Genomic DNA, 25,727 nt, shown 5'->3' with positions numbered 1-25,727 from the left:
AGTCTAAAAAGGTACAGAAAGTTAACTCCAAAATTCCTTTTTCGTCATCTAATCCCTTAAGTCCGAAAAAGTATAAAACAATACAGAAGGGATGAATTTTCGATAACTTTAACGAGCCGAATAAAACAAGCGCTCGACCTTTTTGTGCAATAATCCCTCAGGTCCAAAAAGATTAAAATCTAGAGGAGGGATAGCTCTTCCGGTTCTTTTAACGAGCTGGAAGGCCAAAACTCGGCAAACTTTTCATATTTTACGAGTCAATTGAAAAGAGCTCAAAGAAGACTCGTCTTTTGAGGAACGAGTGATAAACAGGGATAACAGCAGATTCCAGGTACAGGTTGGAATTTTCCAATCACGACAGTGTCACAAGGATGGCTAAGTGAAATCACTCTTCGCAGTTGTTCCTCAAAATGGGTAAGCAATCATATGGGGGTGAACGATCGGCGAAATGGAATGGAGGTGGCAAGTGCAAACACGACCAAGGCTTTTATAGCTAATAAATTTACGATCACAATGGTTATTTACCGGAATAGGTTCATTTTTTAATGAGCTTGAACTCTGGTGGAACCCTTGCTCACGCTTTTCTATTTTTTAATGAGCATAAATTCCACGGTAAAACTACTCGAACTTGCGTTTATTTTTTAACGAGCATGAACTTTATGCTAAAACTGCTCGATCATATGGTCAAATTTTGATTTTTTACCATTACTAGCTTTTCTCTTTTCAAATATAGTACCGCATTTTCAATTGCTGCAACAAACTTTGTTAGAAATGAATAATATTTGCATGAAAATGAGATTATAACCCTAATATTTCACTTTGTACTACGTAAAAAGCCATTAAAAGGTGTTTTTACCTCTCATTTACCATTTCATTTGCATTTGGTTTGTTGGAGCTCTGGAGGTGCCTCTTCCCCCTTGATTTTCACCAACTGATTCCGGGAGATTCTGCGGACGATTTTCGGCGCCGTCTGGACCAGGTAGGAGCTAAACCCTAGCTCTTTCTTTTCACGGTTTCATTTCCCTGTTTTTTGCCTGTTTTCCGGTCTTTCTGAGCTCCTGGGGTTTTGCCAGGGCGCCCTAGGACTGCCTTTGCCTTGGAGAAAATCCCACTGATGCAGCCCCAGTACATCATACTTGACTTGCCTTCTCCGACCGAGCCACGCATGCAGAGGTGGGTTGACCACATGTCTAGGCATGCAGGTCAACCTCAGATTACTTTTACTGAGGCCTTCTTTAGGTGGTTCGAGCGCCAGGAGATGGCGTTTTCTGAGTATCCATATGTGGGTATGGATTTCCGAGGTGATCCGGATTTGGTGCTACCGGATGGCGAGCAGTGGGGTGCCATTGGTAAACTCTTCGACCATATTACTGTTTATTGTTCTTACTCATAATGTTGTTGTGCTTTATTCTATCAAGACTTTTAATTGTACTCTTGGGTGCATGCAGATATTGGTCCTATTCGTCCAGCAGTTCGTCCGAGATCGCCAGCTGCTGCCCCGGCAGGGGAGCCTGCTAGGAGAGTTGTTATTCGCGATCTTGACGATACTGAGACCCTTACAGCTGTGCAGGAGCAGGTTGAGAGCCTTACTCGTGGCCTTTCGGATGTACAGATTGACGAGTTACCTTTACAGCTGCAGCGGCATACCATTGGTGTGCCTAGACGATGGACTCGTCTCTTGCGCATGATTGCACAGGCCGTGACGTACTATCATGAGCACCACTAGGCTAGGGTGCCCCCTAGCATCTTTTTGAGTTTCTAGGTCATATGACCAATTTTGTCTTGGTTACAGAACATTATGTATGAACTTATATAAACAACTTATATATTTTGATTTTCGGGTTTTATTCTGGTTGATTTATGTGATCCATATGTACAATCTTTGACGATGTGTCCTTTTATAAATGTTGCAAATGTCTATCTAACACATAGTTTGCTAATGAGTCAGTTAATGTGTTTAAATTTCTTGAAATATGCTGATATTGAATTGAGTCAAACCGTCTTTCCAAGATTTTAACCCTTAGGAACATGCGATAAATAGCTGGATTGCGAACATAATATACACCATTGAGTTGTAGTATTACGAGCTGTGAGTCTAGCCTGACAATTAGTCGGCGTATGCCACGTGTGATGGCATCAGAGAGTAGTTCTATCAACGCGCTATACTCAGCGATGTTATTCGTTGATTGCCCAATACATACACCTCTGAAACTTACTAACTCGCCGCTTGGATCAAAAATGGCCCAGGCCGCGGAAGACAGGTTCCGTGAACTACGACTCGCTCCGTCGGCATATCCAACACATGTCTCCATAAGGTTCGACATCTGCCACAAATGAAAAAGGTGGATCACTCGGCCAGAACAAATACTTTAGCGAAAACAAAATACAACAAAAGCATGCAGGTTACCATTTAAGCATAGTAACGCTTGAGGTACAACCCGTTGCGGGGCTGCGCCAGTGGAATTCCATCGTAATCCATTAACTCGTAGGCCCCTTTTGCTAACACCCTTTTAACAATATAGGGGCCCATCCATAAGGACTTGAATTTACCTGCTCCCAATTTATCGGATTCTTGATCATAAAGCAAGACCAAATCACCTTCTGAGAAGACACAGGGTTTGACTTTTTTGTCGAACTGAGCCTTGACTCGTTTCTTATGGGCCTCGTTAGCCAAAGCGGCATCACGACGGGTTTCATCCAACTGGATTAATTCCAAGAAACGAGCCTCTTCTTCTGAAGTTCCGGGGAGGAGATCGATTGCGAGTTTAAGCGATGAAATTTCACACTAGATTGGTAAGACTGCTTCCAGGCCATACACCAGTTGAAAAGGTGTGAACCCGGTTGCGTTCTTTACCGACGTTCGGTAAGCCCACAAGGCTGAGTACAGGATTAGGTGACACCTTCTTTTATGAACCCCAATCATCCTTTGCAACATACGCTTCAGGACCTTGTTGATTGCTTCAACTTGTCCATTGGCTTGCGGATAGTATGGGGTAGAGCTGTCGTGAGATAGCCCTAGCTTGGCAGCGAATTCGACCATCATGTGATTGCGAAAATGTGACCCATGATCTGTAACTATAGCCTGTGGTACACCGAACCTGGCGACTACATGATTGAAAAAGAAAAGGGCAGCTGTTTCACCAGTGTTATCCAATGTAGGCATCGCCTCGGCCCATTTGGTAAAATAGTCAACAGCGACTATAATATACCCATGCCCCCCGGTCGAGGTGGGGTTACATTGCATGAAATCGATGCCCCACTTGGCGAAGGGCCCAACAGCAACTATCGGCTGTAAAGGTGCGGGTGGTCGTCTGGTTTTGCTATCAAAGATTTGACAAGCATGGCAACTTTTGACTGCGGTTATGCAATCTTTGAACATGGTTGGCCAGAAGTATCCTGCTCGTAAGATTCTTTGTGCTGTTGCATATCCAGACTGATGCCCCCTCCCATCCTTTGAGACTACAAAGCCAAGTAAACGACCAGAACCGACGCAAAACACACATTTGTGCGGATTGAGTCTTATCTTGTAGTGTCGGCAACGTAGAAATATCGCTCTTAAATGCTGCAGATGATCAGTCCGCTTTCGCGAATGAGCCGGAAGATCGTCGAGATAAGGTTGAACAATGTTCTTGATGTCATGGAAGGCATAATTCATCGCCCTCTGGAACGTCGCCCCTGCATTCTTTAAACCAAACGGTAATTTTCGATAAGCGAATGTGCCCCACGGACAAATAAATGCAGTCTTTGACTGGTCCTGTGGGCGGATATTTATTTGATTATACCCGGAAAATCCATCCATAAATGAAAAGATTCCACATCCGGCGCATTCATCAATTATCTGGTCGATGAAGGGTGTAGGGTAGTTTTCCTTAGGACAAGCTTGGTTTACATCCCTATAATCAACACACACTCTAATCGTCCCTTGTTTTTTCATAACAGGGACAATATTCGATACCCAATCGGTTAGAGGAACCGGGTAGATGAACCCAGCATGGAGAAGTTTTTCAACTTCTACCTTAATGGCAGCGGCTTTCTTCGGGTGCACCTGCCGAAGCCGTTGTCTTACTGGTTTGACATCAGGATACATTTTAATTTCATGTTCAACAATACTCGAGTCGATGCCTGGCATTTCATCATATGACCAAGCAAAGACATCTCTAAATTCGCGAAAAAGAGCGTTATATATTTCCAGTTCTGAAGGGGAAGAACCTTTGCCGACATAAATATTCTCTACAACATCTGTCTTGGTCGAGATATTTATGGCTATAATCTCTTCAATATTGGATAGGTTTCACTCGGAATCCACCGTATTCACAGTATTTGTTAGGAATTCAAATACTGAAGGGTGATAAAGGTCACTTTGAGTATCTTCTTCATATTCCAGAAGAAGGGAACGGTGGTGGTGATCATTCCATGGCGCCCCCTCAATCATCATTGATTGTAAGATTCCTTCGTCAGTCCCATGTACTTTCGACCAAGGATCTAATGGGGTTCCATATTCTCTAGATCTATCTACCCAAACGCTTGACGAGCGTTGATTTGGGCTCGCCTCCCATGCTTGAAACATTGATTGCTACAATATCTCTAAAGGGCTTGGGGGAAAAACCATTGAATGATCCATGTTGACCTTCGTGGAAGATATCATGTTGCAGGTCGCTACAAACGGTACATTTCCTATATAAATAGGAGGTGGTAGCGCGAAAGTTCCCATCAATGTGGGGTCTTTCAATAATCCTACTCCGATATCTTGAATTGAATGGTTGCTTTCATGGATCATGGGAATGCTTCCTGTAACTTGTGAACCATTAGGGAGGAAATTCTGTTGGTCGACGATCGTAATCCCTCCTTCAAACGGGAATGCAATCTTCCTAAAATAAGTTGACACGACAGCTACCATGGCATAAATCCATGGTCTACCTAGTAGGATGTTATAGTCAAGATTTCCATCAATGACTTCTGCATCAATTTCTACTATCTTTCCTCCTAGTTCAACTTTCAAGTTATTAAGGATACCGTAAGGGGTATAAGTCCTTCCATCGAAAGCTTTTAATGTCGTCGAAGATCGTGACAAGGTTGGAGATCCTAAAGTTTTCCAGCAACTCATTGACATAATACATGTCGAGGCTCCCTCATCAATTATCGTTCTGTGAACAGTTTTGTTGAGTGCTCTCACTTGAATAAGGAAAGCTAGCTGAGCTGGTAACTGAGGATCATATCCCTTGTGATCAAAGGATACAAGATTTGAGTCCTTAGGATCAACCCCACCAATTGCTGATAACAACGCCTGCCTTTGGGTTGGACAATTTTGTATCACTTCAAGAGTCGACATAGCGGATGGCGATTGGGCCAAATCTTCCACTATGTTATAATGTTGCGCCGCTCTGGCGCGAGGATTAAATGTTGACTTGTGTACTACACCCTTTGGCGTTTTTATTGTTAATTCAGGGATGGTGGGCGTTACAACTTCTGTCGAAGTTGTTGTCGAACTACTCGGTTGATCTTTACCTTTCTCGTTCGACACCTGAGGATTTCCATAATCTTTGTTCCTTGTCGAAATCAAAGCATCATTCTGCTGTTTCGAAACTGACAACATAAGGACTTGCGACGGGGAAGCATTTCCACTATCAACCAGATTTTGACCTGGGTTGGGAAATGGATCAGTTAACACAGCTGATGTTTGGGGACTTTTAAAGAACCTCTTTAACTCAGCTTTGAATGGGCAATTCTTTGTGTTATGATCCTTATCATCACATATTAGACATGGATAATTTTGTTTCCCTTTGCCAGGAGGGTTTGAAGAATTTTTCCCAGGGGATGACTCACCCTGTTTCTTCTTCTTCCCTTTGTTTTGTTTCTTCTTGCTTCCTGGTTGATTGGTTTCTTTTCCCTTATCTTCTGATACGACATTTACTTCTGAAGCAAGAATTTCTTCTTTTGCATTTTGATCCGAATTCTTATGGGCTTTCTTCGACGAAGCCTTTATCGATTTCGCGTTTGCTGTGCCAATCACGCCATCACCGGCATGAGAGTCACTATTTGATTTAGGAGGGGGAGGAATTGAAAACTCTGGTCTAGGAGCGTCAGGTATTTTGTCATAGAGTGTGCCGGACTGAGTATAAACTAAGTCCAAATATTGTGCACGAGCAATCACTTGCTCCTCTGTTACGACTTACCCCTTGGCCACATCTTCCGTAATAGCCGGAAGTAACGACTTTATAAACCATTCAGCTAATAGCTGATCGGGAACATATGTTTTCACCATCCTACGACGACGACGCCACTCATGTATATGATCAGATATATGGGTAGCAGTTGTCTGTTTGAAGTTGGTTAATATTTCTGTTCCCGTTTCATACCTTATCGGTAATTGAAAGTGGGTTAAGAAAGTTGTGGCTAGGGAACTAAAATTGTCGAAAGAGGCTCTTGGCAATTCAATATACCATTTAGCCGCTGGACCTGTCAATGTCCTCTGAAAAAGGCGAAGTCTTATCGAATCGTCGTTAAGGGTGTTCGACGAACACCACAGATGAAAAGTCATCACGTGATTCGACGGGTCTTCACGTGGATTTCCATTGAATTTAGGAATGTCAGATGGAAGTTTATGAGGAATCGCTGGCCACCAAGGGGCATAAGCAATCAGATCGTTGGTTAAACGGTGTAAATCGGGTAACTCTAAAGTTGCCACGAATGGTAACTGTTGATTCAGGTTAGGCGAAGCGTAACCAGGGTACGATGGAATCGCTTGAGCAGTGGGTCTTTGCATACCAGCATAATGCAATTGATGTTGGTATGATTGATATGGTTGGTGGACTTGACCACTGTAAAGTGGTTGGTTTTGACCGTTTTGGATATACGGCTGTCCACTATTCGCAAAGATCTGCTGCTCAGAACCTTGGTACACTTGCTGGAACTGCGGTTGTTGGTATTGTACAAGCCATGGTTGTGACGCCATGTTCTGTTGCGCCATGCTAATCATTGGACCAAGGTGTGGGGTAATTGTATCCGTTTGTACTTGTGTCGTCCCACCAGTTGGCGATTGTGGTTGTGACCCATGGTCAAGCGACTGTTGCATTACAACCTGAGAAATCTGAGGTTGACATGTAACAGGCATCGCTTGAACTTGCGACACGGTTACAATAGCCGGGGTGGTTGGGATGTTCGTCACAGGTACACACTGTTGCATAGAATATACAATCCTTGGTTGTTGAGGTAGCATAGGTACCCAACTACTTGATGCAATTCCAGTATAACCAGAATACTGTTGAGAACTGCCATATGGATATCCTCCCGGAGGAGGTAATGAAAGGGCATACTGCCCCCCATATGGTAGCAATCCGGAACTCAGAGGGATTGTTAGTCCTTGAGGACTAGATGGCCCAAATTGACCTCCATGAGGATCAATCTGTCGAGTTTCAACATAAGAATTACCGGGTATTACTCCGGATGAACAAACTGGAACAGACCATACTGTCGAAATAGTCCCTTGGTGGACTCCTTCTAGCTGTTGAGAGCTAGTTGGGACAGCTGGTATGCCGGCAAACATCGTTGGAGTGACGGCAGGGGCTTCTGCTGTCGCTGTGTCATTTGACACAGTCCTAGATGATGACGGTTGTTCAGAAATTTTAAGTCTATCCAATAGATTGCCTAGCGATTCTACAGGGACTTCCACTTGTGGTGGATTAACCTCTGATGAAGGAAAGAGAGTGACCCCTACTCCAAAATGAGTTGGAGTACTTGCTTGCGGATCCTCTGCAATTTCCTCTATCGCAATCAAACCCGGTGGAAGAGGAAGACCGTCAGGTCCGTAAAATATTTCTGGTGCCGAAGAAGTGGTTGTTTCGACAACGACAGTTGTTTGGGGAACAAAACTTTCTGGACCGGTTACAGATGGAACTGGTTCAGTTACACAAGTATTTTCCCCCAGACTAGGATCAATATTACTGTCCTTCTGTGGTTGTTGAACTTCTTCTATAGAGGCAGGGTTTCCAGAAATGTTAGGAGTAACCGGAACCTCGGATGCAGTATGAACACTTGTTCTAACTTTCAAAGGAGATTTGGAACCGGTTAAACGAGTTCGCTTTTCCCATACTATTTTCGATTCCGGGGACAAAGACGGTTGACTCGTAAGCCTCCGCGAACGACGGGGTTTCAATTGACTTTCTTCCACGATTGCGGATTACTCGATCAACTAAAATATTAAAAGGGGAAATTCGTGTTTCCGAATTGAATGAATTTTATTAGACGCTTTTAGACACAACTTGCTTTTTCACTTTTTAAGAGTCGAGAAAAAGCTAAAGATGACTCTAGTCTCCTTCGATGTATTAACGAGCCCGAAGTGAGAAATGCTTGGTTGGACTTTTTCAGTTATAGAGTTTGAAAAAGGCCAAAAGAAACTGCTCTGGAGATCTAGGCAGAGGGTGTGCCAAACCTTTCGCAAAACCACAGAATACATTTTACGGTACGAGTGGTCGATCTTCGTGAATGTTGTGTTCACTGCATTGTGATCAGTAGGGCAGCCGACACGGTTTCCTATTGGATAAAGGCTTTATTCCTATAGGGGTCTCCCAATATATACGTGACGGTACGTGGGAACACAAGTCCGTATTAGTGCCACCGACTCTTAGGAGGAATCACCCACCTTCGTCGAGATCGACAGTCACTACGTTTAACGACACCGGAGCACGTCTCTAGCTTATACCTCTAGATGTTTGCGTTATGTTTCAAAGCGTTGTTAGGTTCATTCAATATATTTTAAGTTGATCTTTTTTAAAGTTTGCCTTTCAAGGTTCACCACGAGATGTATTGATACAAATTCCTAAATGCAGTCTAAGATGAGAAGCAAGCTTTTTCAATCTTTTTGTCTTATGAAAATCTTAACTACTGAGGGAAAAGAGAGACAAAATATTTTCACACAGATCAAAGAGCACTTGCTAATGCACTTTTTCCTTAAATCAACATACAAACTTATATGCAAAATGCAAAGATGCAGGTATTTCTTTTCTCTTTCTTAATGTTGGTGAAATGCAAAAAGAAAGCTGTTGTATAATTTTGAATTCAATTTCGAGTGAAAGCAAACAAGCTTGTCCAAAATCAAAAGACACCTTAAGATTTACTTGTTTCGACACTAGAAATATATAAACTCAAACCAAATGACGAAAGCAAAAGCTCAATCAGCTATGAACAGCAAATAAACTAACTCTTAAGATCAAAACGACACTTTATCACAGGTCTAGATCTAAGAGGCCACAGCAAGACTAGTTCACTTTCGTTATGGGAAACTATAAATGTATAAGAAATACACAAAGAACAAACACAGTTTCTTTATACAACTGAGGCGGAATAGTGACAAGGAAAGTTGGTTTCAGATAGGCACATTGACTGGTAACAAACAGCAAAAAACAAGAGTGAAAACAAGGCAAGAAACAGCAGGAAACCCCAGTAGCACAAGGCAACACTGGTCCAGCGCAGGTGGAACACTGCCTGTTTGACCTTCAGCGCAGGTAGCCCCTTCGGGAACTGCGCTGAAATGCAAACAGCCTTTGTACAGCCTGCACTGAAGAACGAAACTTTCGTTTCTAGTGGTTTCCGGGTCACAGATTGCTCAAAAATTCACAGTTTTTGCTCAAATCAGAAGCTATCAGTCAAGGACACACTAAGGGATGACAAGGAGGATGAAAAGCTATCATTAAGAGCTTATTAGAGTCCTTGTGGATCAGCTCTTCAAATCATAAACTTGCCCAGAAACTGAGCTAGAGTAGCTGCCCTCTACTTTGTATTTGAAGGATCCAAATACAGTTCGATTCGGTACTCCCTTTGTTTATGAAATGAATAGCAAAAACACAAACAAGCAATAAGATACGATCCCCAGCGGAGTCGCCAATTTGTTGTTGGGAAAAGTATCCAATACGGAATGACCCTATCCCACTCTAAGGGTGATAGTACCTCAGCAACAACCGAATGCAAAGCTATTTAAGATTACTTCTTTATGAGATGTAAGAGAGAGGAGGAAGAGATCCACTAACCGTTATCTTCCGCTAATGATTGATCCAATCTTCCCTCTTTGCTGCTTGCTCCCAGCTCCTTTCTCTTTCACTGGCCCAGCTACACAAAGATCCTGCAAAAGCACAAGAAAAGGAAACTACAAGAAGCATACATCCATGATTGATTCAAGGATTAGAATAAATCAAATATACAAGCATCAATACGCCACAAAGACACATGCATATAGAAGAACCTCAAATGCTTTATTAATGGAAGAAGTAAAGTTCTGAGAGTGTTACAACCATAAGAGGCCCAATCCAGAAACACCTCCCAGCAGAAAGAAATCTCCTCTTCACCTCCTTCAAAGCAATCACCCAATAGTTCTATGCACAAACCAACAACACTTCCTTACATTCACAAGATTCCAGCCTCCCTAGACCTCATGAGAGAGATCTATATATAGGGTTTTGGAGAAAGGATGAGTCATCTTGAGACTGGCATGAAGCTGACTAGTGTCCTCTCCCACTTTAGTTAATCTTCAGTTCTTGAGTCCACTTGGAGATTCTTGCTTCCACTTGGAGATCAAGACCCTCTTACTCATCACAAGGCGAATTCCTTGACCCAAGTGTCAGTTTGGAAGCTTCCTGGGCAGTTGACACCTTGCAGAATGACTGTGCCACTTGGCCAATCTCGCCCAGCGCAGGTAGCCTTCATTAGTTTTGACATTCAGCGCAGGTACAGAGTGGAGCAGTTGACATTCAGCGCAGATGCTCAGTGGAGCAGCTGACATGATCCAGAAATAGCCTGTTTTTGAGTGTTTTCAGGTGGAGAACTGATTTTCAGTGTTGTGGTTTGCTGACCTTGTTCCTCTAAGGGTAAGAACAACATGTTTAGGGACTTTGGATCCCTCAGATTATTGACATTTCATGCTCCATGCTGTTAGGCACAAAAATGTCTATAACAAACCCATGCCTCAGTCATAACAAAAATAATCTTCTTTTTCCTTTTCTTACATAAATTACATAGAATTGTGATTAGATATGTCATTATGAAGACCGAACCTAGTTACATATTTCAACATTATTCATCTGTTATTCCATCTTATTATTTATATTTGTGCCTTGCAGGATGTTTCTAGGGTGACTCCAACAAGTATACAATCTGTTGGTATAGAGGGTCATGTTATTCCATCTACACCTAAACCAGAACCCCATAACATGCCCTTTACACAATCTGTTGGTATAGAGGGTCATGTTATGCCATCTACACCTAGACCAGAACCCCATAACATGCCCTCTACATCAAACGTGGGTCTAGTCAACATTCTCCCACCAGGACTAGAACAAGTTTCTTTGAGGAGTCTTATAAACTCACAAACAAGAATGTTAAGGCTCCTACCAGATATTCCTGCAAATGTTCAAATCAGACAAGAAATAATTGAACAAATTCAGCTATGGGAAATTTCATTGTTGTAGAGTGTAGCTCCTGTAAGAGATCAACAGGTAAAATTATTTTATTTTTATTTATAATTTCATTTGTTATGTTTAGGATCATTATTTTAGATATGAAAAATAGTTTCATATTTTGGTTGGGTTCTTAATATTTCCACAATTTCATTGTAAATGCAGGAAGTAAGTGACACAGTGCCTAATGTATCTATAAGGGAACCTTCCTCAATCCCCAAGACTACAACAATATCATTGATGACCATAAAAGGAATGCAAGAAGTTACAATCTTGCTCACTTCAGAAGGAAATGTCTTGAAGGATGAAACAGGGCTGAAATTCTATCACTTTATTTTTCGTCGTGCAGAACAATTATTTGGAAATACCATCCAAATGGATTGGAGGAAACAAGCCAATGCCAGAAAAGAGGAACTATTTGAAGATGTAGTAATAGCATTTGGTAATCCTGGATTTGATAAGGAACTTATTTTACATATTGCAAGTAAATACATGCACTCAAAGAGGTCCAATTTAAGGACAAAGTTGACAAGAAACTTGATGTATCCACGTCCAGCTTGGATCACAAACCAAGTGACGTGTGATGAACTTATAAAATATGCCAAGTTTAAGAGGAAAGTCCTCATAAGTCCAAACTATACGCCATATGCACAAGGAGGAGCTAAGAGATGCCTACAAGATACAAGAAAAGCAACCCAAGCTAGGGTGTCAAAAATTGGATCTCACAAATTAGGCTCTGGTGGATATAATAGTATTCGTGGTGGTATGGTAAGTGATATTTCTATCTATTATATTTTCTATTTTAGGCAAAGTAACCATGGTCACGTTGAGTTAATTGTTTCTTCTTAGTTATTTTACCTTATAGATATGATTATCTTTGTTAATGTAGGTTCACCAGTTTCAAAAGGAAGCTTCAGAGGAAGACCTAAAATATGTTGTATTACATTGTTCCCAAGGTCTTCGCCAACACATGATAAATCGAGGGGAAAAAATAATTACTGGTTATGGATCCGAGGTTAGTTGTTTATAGTATTATATGAATAATGCAATAAATCAATTGGAGGTTTTAATGTTATTATAACAAGTTAAAGTGTGTTGTGTATAGGAATCAGGTGAAACATCTGGGAGTGAGCATGGGGAGGAGATACAAGCACATGATGATTTTCTTGTTGCACAAAATCATCCAATAGTCATTCCTGAACCTTGGCAAGAAACCATTGTTGAATTTTAGCGAATGGGAGACAAAAATAATGAGGAGGGTGTTCAATGTGATGAGCATTCCACACCCACAATTAATGTAGCACCTCCCAAAAAAAGGACAAAAGGGATTGATATGTGTTAGATTTTAATAACTTGAACGTGCATCGCTCTAGCTTATAGGGAGTGCACTAAGTTGTGAGGGTCCAAACATAAACTAATTATGTGTGCAAAAAAACAAATTTTGAAGATATTTTGTTTTTTTTATGAGTACTTACATATTATGGGCATCACTAAGACTGTTGCAGGTCCTAGCTTGTATTATTTGTTTGATTATGATCAATTTGATATGCTTATATTTGTGTTGTATGTAGATGACCTGGTCCTAAAAGTTAGTTAAAAAAACTCTATCCCATGGTGCAAGAAGAAATTGGCAAGTGAAGTTGACATGAAGGACATACTCCTCATGTGTTATTTCTTGGTCTTGGAGGTTTCGCTGAGTTAAGGTGAGGTGGTCCTCGAATAGCGGTAAGTAAGCAATTGAGATTCTAAAGAAGTTTCGGATAATGGACAATAAACCATAGGCTACTTTTATGATACATATTTTGAAGTTATCAGTATACTAAGATTCAAATTTGGTTGATTTGTCAGCGTACAAAAAGTATATAGGTTCCCTAACATATCTGGTAGAATTTAGCAGTCAAATTGTTGTGTGCATGAGATCCATTGTCTCACAAACAAGGGGGGATCAAACACCAATTTATTGTCCATCTTGACTACTAATATATGGTTGAGCTGAGGTTGCTGCAAATATGCTCCATGGTCTGAGGTATGCGAGGTACTTAAAGGGCACACTGACACAGTGCTTTGAGCTGCTGCATGCTTTAGTGGATTTTGACAGGGCCAGAGATGCAGGTGGCAGTAAGACTGATTCATGGTTTTGTTTAAGCTTGGGTTCAAATATAATATCTTTGTTAGGATGGGATACCCATGTGTGCAAGTTGAAGAAGTCCCTTTCTGGGATAAAGTAGCCTCTTGTGCTTGGAACTCATGGATTTATGAGTACTTACAGATTATGGGCATCACTAAGACCATTGCAGATCCTAAATTTTATTATTTTTTTTATTATGATAAATTTGATATGCTTATATTTGTGTTGTATGTAGATTACCTAGTCCTAACAGTTAGTTTAAAAAACTCTATCCCATGGTGCAATAAGAAACTGGCAAGTGAAGTTGACATGTATTATTTCTTGGTCTTGGAGGTTTGGCTGAGTTGAGGTGAGCTGGTCCTCGAACACGGGTAAGTAAGCAATTGAGATTCTGAAGAAGTTTCGGATAATGGACAATAAACCCTAGGCTACTTTTATGATACATATTTTGAAGTTTTCAGTAGATTCAGATTCAGATTTGGTTGATTCGTCAATGTACAAAAGGTAGATAGGCTCCCTAACATGTATGGTAGACTTTAGCAGTCAAATTGCTATGTGGATGAGATCCCAATACACTGTCCTAGTCATCCCAGCTGTATAATGCACAGTTGTATTGTTGTAACACTAACATAGGCACTAGAAGCTATGCTACTAGAAAGGATTAAAAGTAAAGTAGGATGCTAAGACCTTAATGTCTTTGCATGTCAAACACTATGTAATAAATATTCAGGTTTGCACATGGAGTTCATAGGTTCAAGGGTAAAACATTGGGATCTGTGGCCAGCCCTAATAGATTCAAGGTTTTTTGCTTTTGGATTGTAACATTATCTAAGAAACATTTTGTTTGCTCATTGAGTCGTTGATTCAAAGTTAAAATCAATATTATCTAATAAAGAGTTTCTTTTCAGCAAAAGCTAATAGATTCAAGGTTAAAACATTTAGGTCTGCAACTAGAGTTAATAACTTAATATATCCATCTTCAAGGTTAAGATATATATATATTTTTTTTGCCTAGGAAACACTATCTAATAAATATTCAGTTCGAAATAATAGTCTTTGGACAATCAAGTATTATAAAAAAAATATTTTGAGTATTTTCAAAAACCTAGCGATCATATATTCACTTTTAAAACATTAAAATAACAGTTTTTGTCTTGTCAAAATACCATATAATTGGTACTAGAGAATAATAGATTCAAATTTTTGAATATGAGGTTTGCACACAATAATTATTTTATTCTGGTTAACCAAAATAGATCTAGTGAAAATGGATCTATTATTTATGGTAGTTCTTTAAATTTGGTATCTCATTGAACTTTGCACCCAATTTAAAAATAGATTGATAAAGATGGATATAATGCTGGTTGGTATTGGTAATGGGAGTTTATTCATAGTTTTTCTTATAATTTGGTATCTCTTTGAGGTTTGCAGCTGGTTGATGGATAGATTGTAGTTCAGTTGGATCTACTCTAATTTTCATAGTACATCATGGATTTTTGTGGACTTTAATGGTTAAGAAAATTCTATCATAGTGTATTAGGTTAAGATGGTTTATTTATTTATTTTCTCCTGTATTTTGCTTAAGTTGATATATTCTTTGAGATTAAGATGCTTTTTTAATAGGTTTGATGAAGATTAATGTATTCTAGTTTACTAGGTTAATATTTTTTGTTTTAGTAATTTTTTTGTTATCATCATCTTAAAGATAACACGAATTTAAGATGAATCATTTTAGGTCTAAAATTTTTTGGTTTTAGGTTTAGTTAAGATTAGTCTCTTCTAGTTTGTGAGGTTAATTTGTTTTGTTTTACTTTTTTAGTTTTTTTAATTGTTTTACTTTTTTAGTTGTTTTTACCTAAGGTGATAAACTCTTGAACCGAGATTTTTTTGTCAGTTTTTTTAAATACTGAATTTTAAGCATTGAGGTGTGATATTTCCGAGGTTTAGATAGATTTATACTATATTAGGTTAGATTAAATGGAACTAATATTCTTACGCATTAGATAGATTTGTACATTCTTATGTTAGATTAAATGGAACTATGTTGGATTCTACTAGGTTATTTACAGTTGTTTTAAGATAATGGTTAATAAGTTGAATAAATAATAATTTTTGTTTTTGTATTGGTGATCTCACTCAGGATAGTGACTGATATTCTTGGAGCCACAGATGCAGCTCAAGGCCAGCTAGCCTTTTCACTTGGTGGACTATGTGGATTACATAGTACTTGGCCTTCGTTCCTTCTATTTTTAACAGTTCAAAATGTTGTTTAATTTCATTATTTTATCTCAGTGGTTGAGTTTACAAGTTTTTGCAGGGCATGAAATAGATATGCTGTGATTTGTGACATGATGTACTTTCTATCCCATTAACTATTTTGGTCATCTCTTTTTTTTTGCATGATTTGTAATACTAAGTACTTTTCCTGTCTATCAGCAGAAATCATGAAGTTCAATGCGTGCAAAGGAGTATGCTTCTGGATACCCTTGCAAAAGAATTGGCTCCAGGAACGATCAGATTCAATGCTAAAGTTGTTTCCATTCAACAGTCTACAGATTCTTCTTTAACTATAGTAAAACTGGGAGATGGAACGCTTATCAAAGCTAAGATAGCATCTTAAATCCAAAATTCTGACTCCCATTTGAAGTAGTAAAACTTGGGCGTAATTCTGACAAATTACCTAGCAGTTACGCTACAATAAGCCTTCTAAAGCTGAAGTTAAATAACTACATATGCTTGGAATGTAACAATGTAACAGAGTGTTGAACCCCTCTAGAGACATCCTTCTATAGACTTTGATTCTCAAATGATATTTGAGGCATCCCTGTTCTCCTATGTTTTTTACCTATTTTATATGGAATGGGGATGAGAACAGGAATGCCACAAATATCATTTGATGCATCTCTAGTTTTGTGGGAACGGTTCATTGGATGTCGTTGGGACATCCCCTACATGAAGGGACCATTCTTAGGATATTCCCAGCAAGAAAGGCACTAGTCTGCCATTCCTGAAATTTGGTTCTATGTTGGAGCCATTGGTGAAATTCATTTGCTTGCCAATTCTTGCTGGAAGATAGAGTCGTTAACCTTTGGCCCATTACAATGTCAACCTACAAAGGCAATTAAAGCATTGGATAAAGATGCACCCTTTATACTACAACAAACCTTTCATAGGTTGTTTGAGACAAATAAAATGCAAGCTGAGTTGAGTTCGCTGTTATATATCCATAAATAGAAGTTCCTCCTCAACTGTACATTGTATATATTTAGGCCGATAGGCCTTCCTATGCATCAACAATCGTCAACACGTTTACCTTGCTCCGTTGGATTAGGTGAGACACTTTCAACCATTGATTTGAAGTGTGACTGCTTTTTCCAAATATCCTTACTACTTTTTCCCATTCTTTTATGTTACTCTTGAAGATATTTTTATTTCTTTTTCCATGCGAGTTGTTGTTGTTGTTCTTCCTTACATTTGACTATCCAAACAATTAAAATAATAATGTTTAATAATGCCGCCTATTTTGATCCTGCGGTGAGATTTACCCTCCCTAACTGCCAACTGCTATCAACATGGGTGAGGAGTTAGATGTCAAACCTTCCAGTCTTTTTCACATGGACACCAGGACATGTACCCTTCTAAAGCGACTCTAAGCTACATTAGAACCCTGAGCATTGATATATAAATGGTGTAAATCCATTGCAGCAAATTACAAAAGATTATAATTGGTGATACATCCAAGCTGAGAATGGAAGAGATTAATGGTGATAACGCAGTAAGGAGGAGCTTCTTTCCTCCAGGTTTCATGTTTGGGATAGCAACTTCTGCTTATCAGGTACTGGTAATTCTTAGTTGCAGTCTATATTCTCTCTGCTTCTCAAGGTATTTAAATTACAGTCAAGAAAATGCAATGTGTAAAGGTCCTGCCATGCCAAATCAACGCGTAACGTTGTTGTCTGCATTTATGATTAATGCAGTGTGAAGGAGCTGCCAACGAAGGTGGAAAAGGCCCAAGCATCTGGGACTCATTTTCACGAACACCAGGTCAGATTGTTTTTCTTCTTTGGGTTCACAGTTTGAGGAATCTCATTATCAGGACATGTATGTTGATGTGTGCTTTTTACTTTGCAATGCAGGCAAAATTCTTGATGGAAGCAACGGTGATGTAGCAGTGGATCAGCTAATAAGCCTCCCATAAATGGATTGATCTTCTTCCATCGAATAGAAGAGCTAACCGCAACCTAGTAAAAAAAAAATGGTTTAGAATTCCAGGGCTCCTAATATGGTAGTTGTTAATGATATTGGGATTAGGTTAAATTCTTTGTATCTCATTCATAAATGAGAAAACATTATATAATTTTTCATATATCCTGCAGGAAGATGTAAAAATGATGAAAGATATGGGAGTGGATACCTACAGATTCTCGATTTCGTGGCCTCGTATATTTCCAAGTAAGCTCCAACAGAGAAAATTAATCACCAAACGCATTCACAGTTCTCAATGTCCAGCAAATTTTATTAATTCTCACAGATGAATTTGATATCTATGATGTCCATTAACCAAATGTGTATAAATTATTGCAGAGGGAAAAGGAGAGATCAATGAGGAAGAAGTAGACTATTACAGTAACCTCATCAATGAACTCCTCCAGAATGGTTATATCCAATATTCTCACTTACTGTAGCTTGATTGATCTCACATGTAATGTAGCCTACTTATTAGGTTCTGATCATCTCTTTCTCTGAACGGTGCTGATGGCAGGAATCCAAGCGTCTGTCACTTTGTTTCACTGGGATACTCCCCAGTCTCTGGAGGATGAATATGGAGGATTTCTGAGTCCAAACATAGTGTATGATTAGGATTTCCCCATTAGCAAAACTTAAGTTTATGTACTTTGATATTCTGGAAGCAACGGTGATGTAGCAGTGGATCAGTATCATTGTTATAAGGTATTAGATATTTTTGAAATGGGAGTTAAGTTAAGGTAACGATTTAAGGTTATCTATGAGGTATAGATTGGGGTTTAGGTTTTTTTTGCTGGTTTACTGGTTACTGGTTTCAATTTCATGGGAGGAGTTGAGGATGGAAGTTATTTCATGGGAAGTTGGGCAACTAGGAACCTCACACAATCGGCGACAGGAACCTCACACAATCCTAATACAATCCTAATAAGACTCCCATAAATGGATTGATCTTCTTCCATCGAATAGAAGAGCTAACTGCGGCTTAGTAAAAAAAAATGGTTTAGAATTTCAGGGATCCTAATATGGTAGTTGTTAATGATATTGGGATTAGGTTAAATTCTTTGTATCTCATTAATATATGAGAAAACATTATATAATTTTTCATATATCCTGTAGGAAGATGTAAAACTGATGAAAGATATGGGAGTGGATACCTACAAATTCTCGATTTCGTGGCCTCGTATATTTCCAAGTAAGCTCCAACAAAGAAAATTAATCACCAAATGCATTCACAGTTCTCAATGTCCAGCAAATTTTATTAATTCTCACAGATGAATTTGATATCTATGATGTCCATTAACCAAATGTGTATAAATTATTGCAGAGGGAAAAGGAGAGATCAATGAGGAAGGAGTAGACTATTACAATAACCTCATCAATGAACTCCTCCAGAATGGTTATATCCAATATTCTCACTTACTGTAGCTTGATTGATCTCACATGTAATGTAGCCTATTTATTAGGTTATGATCATCTCTTTCTCTGAATGGTGCTGATTGCAGGAATCCAAGCGTCTGTCACTTTGTTTCACTAGGATACTCCCCAGTCTCTGGAGGATGAATATGGAGGATTTCTGAGTCCAAACATAGTGTATGATTAGGATTTCCCCATTAGCAAAACTTAAGTTTCTGTACTTTGATATTCATGCTCTACGGATCACTCATTTTTATGTTATAATGATATCATGATGCAGGACTGATTTCACTGCCTATGCAGAAGCATGTTTCCGATTATTTGGTGATCGGGTTAAATAGTGGATAACATTCAACGAACCTTTTATATATTGTACCCTAGGATATGATGTCGGAATTCTTGCTCCTGGCCTCTGTGGTTTTCAGAGACCTGATGCAGATGAAATGTACACAACGGGCCATTACATGCTTCTCGCACATGCAGCTATTGTGGAAGTATATAGGAGCAAATACAAGGTAGAGTAGTTATTCTACACACAAAAGCCTAAGAGAATTGAAGCTAACATCAGCTTTCATGATTGTTTTTTCAATTGGTCAGCATGTAGATTTATGTCAAAAGACCCCAGAGCACATAAAAATGTTGATTTATGTACAAATGGATTTACAGTGGTTAAGCTATAAACATTATGGCAATGGGAAGTGCTCTGTTTTAGGGTTTGATCTTCAAATATATAGTTGGTTGACATACATTCATGGTAAGAGATGCAATAGAGGATGCAGTTACCAGGCGTACTGCATAAAAGGCTACTATATCTGGGATCCATTAGGCCCTAACTTATGAGGCAATAGGATACCCAATTAACTCGAACCTCAGCTTACTGATGATGATTTTCCAATTGCCCATCGCAGTAGTCTAACGGGGCGACCTTTTGGCCCTGTTTTGGACAGCTTTTCTAGTTGATTTTGCTCAAAATCTGTTGAAATATTAGGAAAATTGTAATTTAAAGTTATCGAGTCCCACAATTCATATACCTTGGGAAAACCTTGGGGTTTTCCAATGTGTTGAATCCATATCTGCATTCAAAAATACAATTTAAACAAGAGAACATTGTGATTTCACCATGAACCTTATAGAATAGGATAACTGGAAGAATATAATGATTAGCCTCTTTCCCAATTTGTTTTCATTGGAATCCTGCTATCCAATCTATGCTGAAATTTATTGCAATGGTAGATTCTGATAATATGAATACAAAAATTTTGAAAACGCTACTATATTGGGATTATGCTTTACCATGTGAATTCGATATGTGCTATTTCATGATGCAAATGGAATGTTTACCCAGTTTTCACAAAAATCCCTTATCCTACTCCTTCCGTAAGATCTTCCCAATTTGATGGTTGAATTTTTATCTGATATATGAAATAAAAACCTATCATCCTACTCCTTCATGATAGTTGTGAATGATGATAATTAGGCCACTTGAGCATTCTCATTGTCTTAGCTGTCACTAAAATTGTACATCTATACTGGGTCTGAAAGAGAAATGCATACAGAGACCAATAAGCCTGGCATCTGTTAAGTAGCCCTGCCCCTTAGGCATCCCCATATAAGTTGTATTATTGGAAGATTGAGATATTCGCACTATCAACTAAAACAGTTACAAAATGGCTTTTGATCCTTCTCAACATTGGATAGCTCCAAAGTTGGTATAAATCTAAGCAAGTATTTTTTACTTAGCAGTGTTCTAACTATACTTGAAATGGCTGTGCAATGTGCATTTAAAAAGTTCATTAAGTTTTCGTTACTAGCTTCTCAGTTTTAGCTATGTTTTCGCTGCACTCACAAAGAGAGATTTGTGTTGTGAAAATATTTGCAGGTCGAGCAAAAGGGTTGTATAGGGCTTACATTAGTTTGCAACTGGACTTATCCTTATTCGTCATCTCAGGATGACCAAAATGCAGCGCAGAGAGCAATTGATTTCATGCTCGGATGGTATTACTTGTCTTTGGTTTTGGATCCTTACAATTTAATATAAGATTCTTTTGTGGTCAGTTGTTTTTATGGCTTTTGTTAGGTGCATAAATTTTCTATCATCATATTTGCTTATTTGCTTACAGTACTCTGTTCCACTATGACTTTTTGTATGGCAGGTTTATCGATCCAGTAACGTCAGGGGACTACCCATTTACAATGAGAGATAGGCTCGGTGATCGTTTGCTAAAGTTCACTGAGCAAGAATCTGAACAGTTAAAAGGATCCTTTGACTTCCTCGGAATGAATTATTATACAAGTCAGTACGCAATTAATTGTTTGGACCCGACCAAGGCGAACTCTGGCTGGAACAGGGACAGCGGAGCCAATTTCATCTGTAAGGCCTCGTCATTTACTATCATTCTGTTCACATGTAACAAACTAAGGATCAAATCCAGTAGTATATCCAGGAAGTTCTTGCTACTTACTAACATTTGATTTGCATTTGACTTGATTTCTACAGCAGAGCACAGTGGGGTGCCAATAGGAGTCAAGGTATGCTAAAATATTTAGAACAAAACTTACACACAAATATTGATATTCAAGCTTAAAATTGAGCTCAAATTATGTAGTTTAATTTAAAAGCTAAAGCCACAGATGCTGATATATATCTGTAACATTTGCACATGCATCCTTTTGGCTTTATGTGTATGCACCAGGGCTAAGGGATTTGCTAATCTACATAAAAAAACGGTATAACAATCCACCTATATTTATAACAGAAAATGGTAAGTAAATCACATTACTGATTTTCATTTCATTTTTGGTTTCAATAGATGGAGACATAATGCTAAAATTTGGTTGCAGGAGTGAATGATTTCCCTGTGGAAAACTCTGATCCATCGCTTGATGAAGCACTGAATGATACATGGCGTATAAATTACTATTCAGAGCATCTGCACTACATACTTCAAGCTATAAGGTACTCATGAAGCACTGTAGCATTCATAATCTATTTCATTCCATTATTTTATATACTGTAATCGGACACAAAAGAGCAGATGAGTATAAATCTTTATACAGAAAAAGAGCATACGAGTATAAATCTTTATAGTGCACAGTACCTGTGGTGCACTATTGGATACAAGTGCAGTTTTAATTATTTCTTTTTCCAAAGCAGACAAGGGAAAATCTGAAAGCTATAATATGATGTTTTGTAGGGAAGGTGCAGATGTTTGTGGATTCTTTGCTTGGTCGCTTATGGATAGATTTGAATGGGGATTTGGTTATACATCTCGCTTTGGTTTTATTTATATCGATTATAAAGATGGTTTGAAGAGATACCCTAAAGCGATGTTTCTGCATTGTTCGCCAACACCTTTGACCTACAGGCTTACGCAGGATCGAAGGGGCTTATGGAGAAAGCCAATGCGGATCAATGCGGGAAACCTTTGATGGACTCTGCTTCGTGGAGGTTGAAGAAAGGAGTGGCAGGCGATTCTCTGGGAAGAGCCATCCCGTGCATAAGGGCAGATCTGGTCATTCGAAACTGTTCAGATTCGACTATTGAAGCCCCTGTTGTTGCTGCAACCATCAGGGTCCACAGAGAAAGTAGATGGAGAGTGGGGGCTCTTAGGAGCTTGGAAATCCAATACCAGCTTCGACAACCTCTTCACTCCGGAACCACTAAGGTTGCGGGGCAAGTGTTTGACAAAATGCGTATCCCAGAATTGTTTCTAAACAGGAGCCTGATCTCCATCTCAGACCAAAAGGAATGTGCTGGAAAGGTTGTAGGTCTCCGGCATAACTTACAAGGCTCAGTGGCGGATTGGCCTGGGCATGATTTTCCAGCTCTAACAACCGTGAGTTGCAGGAGTGCTGCTCGCCCAAGCAAGATAAATTCTGAGAGATTTTTTGATAGCTCTTCTGTACAGGAACCAACAGAACCAGCACAGAATGTGCCATCTGACAGTTATGCGTGCACCAGTCTTCTCTGCAATCAGGGTCACAACGGCAAGCAGAAAACAGAAATATCAGAACCATTTCAGATCTTGATCGTACTCCTTTCCGGTAAATCTTTGCTGCAATGGGTGAGATCCTCAGATCCAGTGCAAAGCCTCAAGCTATTCCTGGAAAGTAAAGTGGGTGTTCCAATAGTCTTTCAGCGTCTCCTTTTTGAAGGTAAACAACTGGAGGATTCATGTCCCCTATCTTGTTATGATATTCAAAGAAATGCATCCATCACATTATCCCTTCGTCTGAGAGGGGGAGCTGTTGGTCAGTCTTCTTCTGCTATTGCTTTTTCCTATAAAGATGTTGTCCATTCTCAGAAACCCAAGGAAAAAGCTTCTCCAATTCAAGCTCCTAAACCTTTCTTAGTGGACAAGCTGGAGGAAACCCCATCCATTGAAATAACACATCCCTTGCTGGATAAGCAACACCAGATATTTGCTGAGTTTGGCATCATCTGCAGGTTCAATGGTCTCTGGCCCCGCACAGCAGATCTGTACCAATGGATTCACGCTAATTGGACCAACAATTGCAAGGTTCTTCTCTGTTCAAAAGGCTTCTTTATAACAGTGTTTTTTGATAGTGAGGACTACCAAAGAGTCTTAACTGAAGGCCCTTGGTTTTGGAACTCTGCGGGTCTATTCCTCACCCCGTGGTTCCCAGAGTTTGATCCTTCCACAGCAGTCATCACCAAACTCCCCATCTGGGTCAGACTTCCTAACCTTCCAGCGCATTTATGGAACTTTGTTGTATTTGAAGCTATCGGCAACTCCTTAGGCCGCTACCTCGACACAGATGCCTCAAGAGGGCTAAAAGGAATGTATACCTTCGCCAGAATTTGCGCAGAAATAGATATAAGCAAAGGACTTCCTGATCAGATCATTCTCAAAATAGGAGATTTCCACTGGACTCAGCCCCTGGACTTCGAGAACACAGCCTTCCGCTGCCGAAATTGTCATCTTACAGGGCACCTTCAAAGCTCTTGTCCTTCAATGCCATTCCCAAAAAAGAAAGCCAACTCCAAGCCAAAATCCAAAAGTTGGAAACCACATGATCCTCCCCCAATGGATGTCTTTTCTAGCTCAGATGAAGAGGACGAGGAGGAAGATGAGGAAGTCATGGACGAAATACCAGAACAGGTTACTCCTTTGGTTCGTCACGAAGAAGCAACAGTCCCGCCCATATCCCAGAAACGAACTCATGAGTCTTCTCCTTCGGATTCAGACAAGGAGCTCTCGCCTTCAGCCCAACGCAGTTTACAAATCGTGCAAGACCAACAGTGTCCAAATGGTTGGGTCAAAGTTGGTAAAAAGAAAGGGAAAAAAGGTCGACCAAATGATTCCACCCTCGCTGTGTAAAATCTTCGGTTTTGATCGTGGTCCCTCTTCTCTTGGTTTCTTTCAGTTCAGCTCTGTTCTCGTCCTCTCTTCTCTTGGTAGCCGAGGTGGATATTCTATCCTTTCCGGCGGGCCATCTTGTCTGCAGGGATCTGTTTCAGATCCCTCTAGTTGACCAGTGTCTCTCTCAGGTCTTTTGGTTCTATGCCGCCCTGTGTGGTGTGCTGTCCATTCTTTTTAGTCTTCGGACGCTTGGCCTGTTGTTCAGCGGCCCGCTGGCTGCTGCTGCAGCTGTTTTGTATCATATTTTCCTTTTAATATAAAATTCTGACTTACACAAAAAAAAAGAGATACCCTAAAGCATCTACACATTGGTATAAAAGGTTCTTGTTGGAATGATCAAAACCTCGTGTCATACACCATTGAGCTTAGTGATTCAACCAGGGAGAGTCCAGAAAAACGTTCAGACCAAATTTATAACTGGTTAAAAAGGATGTGTTTATGGATTGAAATTTAAGGAAAATATGGGTTTACTGTAGCATATGAATGGGATGCATCCAAGCATTGAAATTTCAGAAGTTGGGTTTATTGTGCATATGAAATCGCATGTGTTCATGCTTTTGAAATTTTACTTAGAGAAAAGAAAAGATGGATTTTCTATTTCATATGAATGAGATGCATTCTTCGTATATGCTTGGCCATCTATAGAGGTTTCTTAATTTTGGGTAATTAACTTAACCTCTTGATTTTGGGTAATTAACTTATTCTAAAATGAAATAAGACATTCAACGTGTTCTTTGTAATACAGATATAAACAAAACATCTAAATAAAAGTAATTGCACAATGATCCAGTCCAAGAAAACAAGGTTTTCCACAAACCAATTAACTCTTCCAAAAAAATTCAACAATTCCAATTTAATAATCATATCGGCCTCTCTTTGTACCTTTTGGGACATTTGCTAGTATAACCACTGACATAATGATGGCATGATCTGGTGAGAAGCCTTCATTAATTGAATTACATTATGTTATATGGAATTGTCTTGATTTACTATCGAGTACTCACATGTCTGTTTAAGGTTAAAAAATTAGTAAACTGCATTCAAATGCATGCTAGTCACATTATTTTCTGCTGGACAATTATATTGCAGATAAGTAGGCATTGTGCTGCTGGA

General features: G+C 39.4%; 1 pseudogene; it reads left to right on the top strand.

Moving 5' to 3' along the window:
- Nucleotides 1–17,306: 17,306 nt before the first annotated feature.
- Nucleotides 17,307–24,950, top strand: LOC149257378 (beta-glucosidase 12-like; annotated as a pseudogene).
- Nucleotides 24,951–25,727: the final 777 nt, after the last annotated feature.

This window comes from Pinus tabuliformis, chromosome 6, assembly GCF_031772625.1.
Source record: "Pinus tabuliformis cultivar Carrire ecotype Pingquan chromosome 6, CPIR1, whole genome shotgun sequence".
NCBI classification, from domain to species: domain Eukaryota; kingdom Viridiplantae; phylum Streptophyta; class Pinopsida; order Pinales; family Pinaceae; genus Pinus; species Pinus tabuliformis.
Note: the sequence above shows the minus strand (reverse complement) of the source record. Positions and strands in the feature narration are given on the sequence as shown.